The following is a 9,987-nucleotide window of genomic DNA, read 5'->3' as shown; positions in this document are numbered from 1 at the left end:
GTTCCCAGGACCGCTTCAAACGACAGAAAATAAACCCAAATGTATTTAGACATCTTTATTGTTTTACTCCAGGAAGACTTCATAACAAGTTCACTAAATGAATTAGTAACGTGGCGTTTCGAACTTTGCACAAAATAAAAGTAAACAAAAATCTGAACGCATTAGCCTAGAAAAATATTGCAGAAAATCGAAAATCGCTTACCGAAGGTCTCGTTCAATATATGCCCAAATATTCGCACGCGCGTTGTCTTCCGAGAAACACACACTCCTTCTCGAAGACTGTATGTGATCCTTTCGTAGCGGTGGCTCAAGGATTCGGCCAGATCACTTGGCGACTTTCATGACTATAAAAGCTCATTCGTTTCTGTCGTCTCGTCGAAGGTGTTTCGGTCGAAGAAACCTTATGATCTTACGAGCATTCCGAAGGGCTTGCTGTAGAGAAGTTTAAACCAAATAACCGGCTTAATCAATGAGAAACCTATGTTCAGTTTGAATAGGGACACCAACACAATCTCAGTCATGGTACTTTCGAGGGAGGCCGCAGAAAAGCTAGTGACGCTGCACTCTCACCGCACTGGATAGAGCCGTGTCGATGGTGACCCACGAGATTCATCCAAACGACACGGTACGCAGCGTGGCGCACGGCAGCGACTGCGGAGAGACTTCGGACACTCTAGCGAACGCTCTACGGTACAAAGTGGGCATGGAAGCGCGCCAAGGGTGCACATCGTCAACTACTTTCTTCTTACCCTGCAGGTTGGTAAAAATGACGATTGTTATTATAAATCAAATGACGTTTGTACTGTAGTGCTTCCATGACCAGAGGCTTTGGTGAACTTATTCAGAGTATTGTTATTGCTGCTTTGTGGTGATGTCGAGACCAACCCCGGTCCAACTAATGCTGAACTAGCTAAGCAGCTTGATGAAATGATGCGGTTAATGCAAGATATAAATGCGCGTACTCAGAGGGTTGAGTAACGGCAAAATAATATTCTAAGCCAGATTAAGAATCTAAAAACAAACGAGGAGCAGCTACCTGCTACGGTTACAAATATCGGTAAGAGGGTTTCCGCGATTGAGGTGAAGGCTGCATCAATCGACGAACTACACCGCAAGCTGGCCGGTAGCATTCAAGCCGTTCAGCGCTTTGAAAGGGGAAATTACCTTCTGCGCACCAGCTTTGACGAAATGGAAGACCAGACACGCAGAGACAATCTTGTGTTTCATGGGGTGGACGATTGCGCTGGTGAAACGTGGGCCCAGGCAGAAGATAAGGTTATTCGTCTACTTTCCGATTCAGCTTCGTTTAGTATTTCCCGGGAACAAATTGTGCGTACTCACCGTTTGGGGACATTTGTAACCGAAAAATATCGACCCATTTTAGTAAAATTCCAATCCTTTAAAACTAAAAAAAGTATTCTGCAGATTAAGTCTAAATTAAAAACTAGCCCCGTGTCTGTTTCCGAAGACTTTAGCTTTTCGACGCGTTTAGGCCGACGAAAACTTCTGCAGTATGAACAATGTCAGGGAAATACATTCAAGCTAAGTTATAAGAAACTATTTGTAAATAACAAGTGCTTTATTTACAACGACATCGACGACAGCATTCACAAAATAGACTCGCCTAGTCGCCATGCTTCTGCTACGTCATCCAAATCTGCTGTTCAAACTGTATCGTTTCCTGACTGACAAGGAAACAGCGCACCCTCAAAGCAAGCACTGTAAGCTTTCATGCACACAAAAGAAAGAACCACTTACACAGCGCTGACTGAAAACTCTATGTTATATTTACAATTTTCGTTTTCGTCTTTCTTTGGGACTAGGGTTCCTATGGCAAAAAATTGCCCTTTTCTTCTTCCTTTTTTTTCGGCATCAACACACCAAAGAAAAAAACGGCTTCGAGTAACCCAGTGCGCACAATAGGCGACATCCATATACCGGACTCTGTGCAGCATGTTCTCAGCCTAGGCCCGAAGTTCGCGGTGGAGCCTAAGAAGACGAAACCAGAGCTACTTTCCATCGTCAGGCAAGTGTCAAGACGAGCACCAGAGACCGAGATTGATCGGTGCACCTCTGAAAGAGTGGACATACTTCTTCGGAAAAAGCCATCAGTTACTCCTCTACCCATCAAGAAGGTAGAAACATACCTAAAAGAGCACTCACTATATCTTATGCCCGCTGACAAGGAAGGAGGCTTTGTCCTCATGCAGGAGGACACATTTCGAGCAAAGGCAGTAACAGCAATCGAATCTGTTTTCTGCAGCCGCAACGAGACTTCTCTGGAAAAAAGTGAAAAGGGAAGCAAAACAATTTTGCCAATCGCAAGATTTAAAACAACTCTGCTCCTTTATTGATCGCAGTAAAAAGTTGAGCCTAGAATTATTCTTCAGCGCAAAAACTCACAAAACAGACTACCCCCTTAGAGATATCATTTCTGAAAGGGGAACGTGGCAAAAGTCTGTGGCCTTATATTTACAAGAAAGACTGAATATGCTCACCGTTGACGACCCGTACCTGATTAAAAGTTCCTACGACGTCTTCACCTTCTTCAGGGCCGGAAAAATCTACAAGTGTTCTCCATCGATATTAAGGACCTCTACTTTGCCCCGCCCCAAGACCGTCTCCTATAGTGCATTGAGGAGCGCATAGACACCTATGGCACTATTTCATTCCAGAATGCATCAGGCATATCCCAAGGAGAATTTTTGAACTTGATTAACCTCTATCTCAAATCCACGTTCGCTACTTGGGATGGTCATACATACCTACAAAAGCAGGGAGTCTGCATAGGATCATGCATTGCCCCTGTCCTTAGCGACCTCTATCCTGCCCACCAAGACAGGCAGTTAAAGCAAACTTTGGATACTTCCAAAGTTATCAAAGTCTTCCGGTATGTTGACGATTATTTAATCGTACTAGAAACCGATGATCACGACTGTACAAACATGGTTGCCGAAGTTCTAGACAGCTTTAAAGGCTGCATGAACCCTTTAAACATCACGCACGAACTTCCAGTTGACCACTCGTTAAGATTCCTGGATCTGCGACTTTTTATTTTACCTTATCATGTATGCTGGTCCTATGAGCCCAGGGGGGAAAAGCCGCTTCTACCTTTCAACTCGGCACACTCAAAACTTGTTAAGCGGAGCATTGTGCGGTTAAGTCTAAACAACGCACCTACAAAATCATGCTGCCATTCCATGCAAACAAGCTTCAACGGGCAAGTCTTTCGATTAAAATGCGCAGAATATCCAACCTCCTTACTAACATCAGTGGCCGAAAGACTCATCAAAGACATCAGGCAAGGGGACCACATTAAACAAAAAGAAAGACAGGGCCAAAAAAACGATCATTGTGCCATATAGTCACAACTTTTCCCACGCTCTAAAGAAAATAGCTAATAGATTGAACCTGGACATCGTCTTCTCAGCCCCTAACAAACTTCATAGCCTGTGCAAGCGAGTAAACACACCCACAAGAACCACAGTCAAGTGCACGAAGAAACATGAAAACAACTTCGTACAGTGTACCGAAAAGGCGGTCTACTCCTTCCCTCTAACCTGTGGACGACAATACATAGGACAGACCGGACGGTGAGTCAACGATCGCCTTCGTGAGCACAACTGCACTATCACCAACAAAAACTCCGGACACCTGGGAATTCACTGCCGAGACTGTGGCTGCACAGCGCAGCTGGAGAAATGCACAGTGTTAGGCAGGAACTACGACAAGCTGACAAGGGAAATCATGGAAGCAGAGAACATTGCCAGGCAAAAGGAGAGATGTGTCAGCACTCCTTCCATAATGTTGTCCAACAAAGAACTAGGGTACTTAGCCATACAATAATTTTATGGTTCAGCTTCCTACTACAAAAACACGGGAAAAAAAAGGAAGAAGAAAAGGGCAATTTTTTGCCATAGAAACCCTAGTTCCAAAAAAAGACGAAAACGAAAATTGTAACTATAACATAGAGTTGTCAGTCAGCACTGTGTAAGTGGTTCTTTCTTTTGTGTGCATGAAAGCTTAGAGTGCTTGTTTTGAGGGTGCGCTCTTTCCTTGTCAGTCATGAACAACCAACTCGCCCGAACCTCCGTTTTAACATGTATCGTCTCCTTCTCCGTCATCCTAACAAACAGCAAGGAGTAGCGAAGAGCGTTTGCCTTTTTTAAATATATCAATCTTATTTACCAACATTCACAGTCTAATCTAAAAACCTGAAGAATTATGCTCAGTTGCTCATTCATGCAACGCAGACGTCATCGCTCTAACTGAAACGTGGCTTTCTAGCAATAGTAACTGATAGTGAATTATTTAGTTCTCAAAAAAGATTCAACAGATTTCGCTGCGACGGACGTGACAGAAGCGGTGGTGGTGTTTATTGGCCGTTGCCGATTCGATAATTTTTTGCCCTGTCATTGTAGCCTGCGAACTTGAGATTGTTTGGGTCAGCCTAAATATTAGGCAAAAACAAACCATTATCAGTGTTTGCTATTGACCTTCAGCTAGCAGCTCTTTATTTGTGAATTTGTTACAAAATTCTATTAACCACAAATTGTCGTTCAGTATCCAGGAGTGCCAATTTTATCAATGGGTGATTTTAATTTTCCCAACATTATTTGGTCCGATAAAAGCCCCGTATCTAACCCTTTCTCATCTGAAACTAACGAGTTTCTTCACCTGTGTTCTGACTTCAACTTTTCTCAACTGATTACACAGCCTACTAGGGTCACACCTCAATCCTCAAATATTCTTGATCTCGTCGAAACAGCACATCCAAACGTCATATAAACAATAACCTCTCTGCCATCTCTAAGCGATTATTTAGTTCTAGACTTTTCATTGCGCATTTCATTAGTAACTCCTAACGTAACCATAAAACATATTCGTGATTATAGCCGAGCTGACTTTACGTCAATTAACTCAGAACTGTCAGTTTTTTAATGACTACTTAATTTTTCAGATCACTCCGTGGAGTCAAATTGGGCATTGTTCAAAAATGTTGTAGCATTTCTAACTGAAAAATACATACCCTCTAAAAAAATTCGTTGCAACAATAACTTACCTTGGTTTAACGCTAATCTGAGACCACTGCGAAACAGGAAGAAAAGGCTGTTTCGCGGTGCCAAGCGATCGTCCACAGACGCTCGATGGGCAGCGTACCACAAAACTGAACACGATTACACATCAACCCTTAAGGAAACAAAATCACATTTTTATGATCACACTCTGCCTACCATGTTAGCAACTAACCCTAAACAATTTTGGAGTGTAATTAATCTCAACTTTAAGGCTTATATTAGTCTTCAGTCTTCAGATGGTACAAGTATATCTTTTGCTGAGTGTGCAACGGTGCTAAACGATGTTTTAGATTTAGAATGTCATTTCTAGGCTGTGATGTCAGCCGAATACCCGCATTGTCATCCACTTCTTTTTTACCGATGAACCCTGTAACAGTAGACGATATTGGTGTGACTGGAATTATTAACAATATGAAATTTTCATCATGTGCCGGAATTAATGGAATCAAACAGAAAGGTTTTAAACCAATTGTAATGTGTATCGTTCTATAATTCTCTCAAACATTTATACGCAGTCCCTTAACCTTAGCGTGGTCCCGAGCGATTGGTTGGTTGGGAACGTAGTTACTCTACACAAATCTGGTGTAAATCCTAATCCGCTCAATTATCGCCCGATTTCATTAACCAGTGTACCTTGCAAAATTTTGAACACATCATCTACTCGCAGTTGGTTAACCTTCTTGAATCTAATGACTTCTTTGCTACTTCACAACATGGCTTTAGAAAACATTTCTTATGTGAGACGCAACTAGTATCCTTCACATATGATCCCTATCACTCTCTTGATGACCATTATGAAACTGATTCTGTCTATCTGGATTTTTCAAAAGCATTTGATAAAGTTTCCCAAAGGCTACTACTTCATAAATTGCAACCACTTAGCATCGACTCACGCATACTAAACTAGATCCACGCGTTTTTAACTAACCGCCTACAATTCGTCACTGCTAATAATACAAATTCTCGCACTGTTTCAGTTATTTCAGGCCTTCCCCAGGGCTACGTGCTTGGCCCGCTACTGTTTCTTATTTACATTAATGGCCTGGTATTGAACATCTCTTCTTCTATCTGCCTGTTTGCTGACTATTGCGTAATATATAGAAAAATAACTGACACAACTGACACATTACTCCCCCAATTAGATTTTAACCAGATATCATTATGGTGTAACCAGTGGCTAATGGAACTAAACACTGACAAATGTAAAATATATGAGAATATAACGTGGTTCATATCTGCCTCACACTTATCACCATAACAGTAAGCCTCTCGTATCAGTGTCAAGTTATAAATACCTTGATGTTCATATAACGTATAACCTTTCTTGGAAACTTCATGTCGAATACGTGATGAGCAATGCTAATCGTATGTTAGGATACCTTAAAAGAAATTTCTTTCTCGCTCCGTCCTCCCTGGAACTAACCATGTACAAAACTCTAATCCACCCAAAATTAGAATATGCCGCCGCTGTGTCGGACCCCTCACAGTCTTCACTAATTTCCCTTATTGAATCTGTCCAAAACCGTTCAGCCCGTTTTATCATGTTGAACTATCACCGCAGTGCCAGCTTTTCTAGCATGAAAACCTATTTTGGCCTGCCATCACTAACGCATCGCGGTGAAATCTTTCGTTTGTGTCTTTTCCATAAAATATTTCATCAAAATGCTGACCTTCGTCGAAAACTAATTATCCCACCATTTTATATCTCTGTTGGCATTGATCATAGTCATAAAGTCGGTATGCCAAATTTTAAAACTTTGTTGTTTCAAGATTCTTTTATTCCCCAAACATCATTAAATTGGAACCACCTTCCCACCTCAATAGCTAATATTACTGATATTTTTTTCTGTTTAAGAGAGTTCTAACTAACATGTGCACATTGTAATTGTTATTTTGATGTCCCCTCTTTAATGTATTATTACCGTGAGGGTATTTGAAATAAATAAATAAATAAAACACACGAGGTCCTATAGCCGAGACTTCTCGGCAAAAACGGACTGGCCACGGTGACATTCCGCGGAACCAATGTGCCAAGCTCTATCGTATACGGAGGGTGCATCATAAGAGTCACGCCGTATGTGTCTCACGCAGTACAGTGCTGGAGATGCCAAGGCCTAGGGCACAAGCAACTCGAATGAACCCGCGCGCCGAGATGCCCCAATTCCGGGTGGCTGAAGCAGGAACACCATGCGCGCGGACGCAAGTGTTGTATCAACTGCCGATGCCGCGGCGACCACCTTGCGATCGGTCCCAAGTGCCCCACCAAACTGCGGGTGGACCAAAGACTTCAAGACAGAGAACACGCAAACCGCAACCAGGCAACGCGAGACAACAAAGGACGCCGTAACTCCTCGGGAGGCCGCGACAGGAGCAGGCCTCGTAACCCGCCCGATGACACGCTAAAAGACTAACCTCAAGTTATAGCCACGCACAGCAGCGACGCCGCGCTCGGCACGTTTTCTGACGGCGAAGAAAAGAACGAGATAACTCTGGAAGCAACGCGAATCGGGCAGACAAGTCCGCGGATTTCCAAAAGCGCCCACGCTCCCCGCTAGCACGCCGCCAACCTAAGATGCCGAGACCGCAGCAACAAGCTGGAACGTATGCCCAAGCGGTGCACAAAATGCTCAAGGCATGTTATTATGCGGACAGCGACACTGAGGCGCAGGCCTGGATGGAAGAACTGCAGACTAACGGCGAAGCCCGCAAGAAAAGTGCAAAACGAATTCAAGATCTGGAAGTTCATGCAAAAAAAATGGCAAATAAGCACGCTGAAATTAGGAAGAACGAAGTAGAAGTAGAGAAACGCCAAGCACTCAGGAAAACCGAACTTCAGAGGCGCCTCAAAGCAAAAGAAGCGGTCAGGAAACAGCAGCAATGTGTATCACAGCAACACCAACACACGGCCCGCGATGTGCAGCAATCATGCAAAGCAGCATCGGTTTCCCAATCCACTGGACCTGAACAACCAGCTAGCTCCGTCGTCACAACGACGGCAACACAGGAATATCTTCATGCCGCACTCGCCGAAATGCAGCAGCAGTTGCAGCAGCAGCAGTAACAAATGCAGCAACAGATGCATCAACAACAATTCGAAATCTAGAGATAGCATTTTTCCGTTAAGAACGAATGCAAATGGCAGTGGGGGGCGTTTCTATTAATGAGGATTTTTCACCAGCTACACGTCAGGCTCGAAAGAAATTAATCGAATTTGCGAAGGCATTAAATCCTAATATTAACTTTAGATAACGGTACAACAAGCTTAATTTTGACAAGAAAGTTTATGTTTACTGCTCCGAAACCGATAGTGTGCGCGAGCTCGGGGCTCTTCTGAGTTGACTCTCGCCGATACAGCCGCTGGCGCCCTTGCTGACTCAGCGAGTGAACCCCCTCCGTCATAGCAACCGGAAAACGATCGCTGTCATTCTTCGGAAAATATGTCTATCTTACTTACTAACATAAGGCGCGTGCTAAAAAAGCGAGATGAGTTATGCGCTGTGCTTGACTCGTCATCGGCTGACGTTGTGGTACTCACCTAGACGTGGCTTTCCGCTACAGTACGGAATAATGAAATATTCGATTGTCAAAAGCGGTTTAACGTGTATCATTCCGATACGCAGTTTGGATCTGGAGGTGGTGTACTAATTGCAGCAGCCGACTATATTGTTTCCTATTGTGTAAATTTGGGGTTAAATATTGAGTTTCTCTGCGTTTGTCTTGAGGTGAATTATAAAAAAAGTTATTCTTTGTGTTTGCTATCGTCCGCCGAAATGTACCTCTAGTTTTGTAAACGAACTTCATGATGCTATCAATATGGTTGTAACAAGGTTTCCAAACAGTCCAGTATGTTTTCTAGGTGATTTTAATTACCCACACATCTGTTGGTCATGTGAGAGCCCGTTTCCTAATCCATTTTCGTCGGAGTGTTTTGATTTTTTGAACATGTGTTTCGATTTTAACTTGTCACAGCTAGTTACAGAACCCACAAGAATTGCAGCCACGTCGGCAAATGTTCTTGACCTTGTTCTAACCTCCACACCTGACCTTGTATCCCTAATATCTCACCTACCAGGACTAAGTGATCACTGCTCGTTACTTATCTCTCTAAGCATATCAAAGTGTAATAGTAGAAAACAGATAAAACTTAATCATTCGAGTCTACCGAAAAGCTAATTTCGACGCTATAAATGATACCCTGAGTCAGTTCGTTGATCACTATTTTGTTAACTGATCCGAACGTTCCGTTGAGCAGAACTGGAATATGTTTAAGGGTCAAGTCGCCGTTCTCACCCACAAGTACATTCCACTGCGATCTGTAACGTCTCAACATCAATCACCGTGGTATAACCCATCGCTGAGGAGGCTATCGAACAAGAAAAAGAGATTGTCTCGTGCCGCTAAATCTTCCAGTACCTGTAACCGGTGGGGATCTTATCACAACGCCAATGCAGTTTCCAAAAGTGCTTTTCAAGATGCAAAAAACGAGTATTTTAGCGTTAAGCTACCGTCTATGTTAGCCACTAACCCAAAGCAGTTTTAGAATGTTGTTAGTAAAAAAATAAGGCTTAATTTCACTCAAAGCCGCGAAAGGAGACGTAATTACTAGCGATGAATGTGCTCGCGTTTTGAATGATGTTTTTATTAAGTCCTTTCAGACTTTTATTAACGCACCTATTTGTAGATTTGACGCGAGTGATTTTTTGCCTATGGAACCCGCTCTTGACGACCCATTTGGTATTGTTAAAAAAATCGATAACTTAAAAATTTCTTCCTCTGCTGGCACCGACACCATTAACTCAAAGTTCCTCAAAAACACAAAAATGTATTGCTCTTTGGTATTATCTCAAATTTTTCCCTGTCGATTTCACTTGGAGAGTTGCCTGCTGATTGGAAGATAGGGAAGGTGGTG

The 9,987-nt window shown here is 42.9% G+C and overlaps 1 pseudogene; it reads left to right on the top strand.

Annotated features, from left to right (window-relative positions):
* Positions 1–221: 221 nt before the first annotated feature.
* Positions 222–7,489, top strand: LOC115309478 (annotated as a pseudogene).
* The last annotated feature ends 2,498 nt before the right edge of the window (positions 7,490–9,987 follow it).

Source organism: Ixodes scapularis, unplaced genomic scaffold (genome assembly GCF_016920785.2).
Source record: "Ixodes scapularis isolate PalLabHiFi unplaced genomic scaffold, ASM1692078v2 PGA_scaffold3__209_contigs__length_174095766, whole genome shotgun sequence".
NCBI classification, from domain to species: domain Eukaryota; kingdom Metazoa; phylum Arthropoda; class Arachnida; order Ixodida; family Ixodidae; genus Ixodes; species Ixodes scapularis.
Note: the sequence above shows the minus strand (reverse complement) of the source record. Positions and strands in the feature narration are given on the sequence as shown.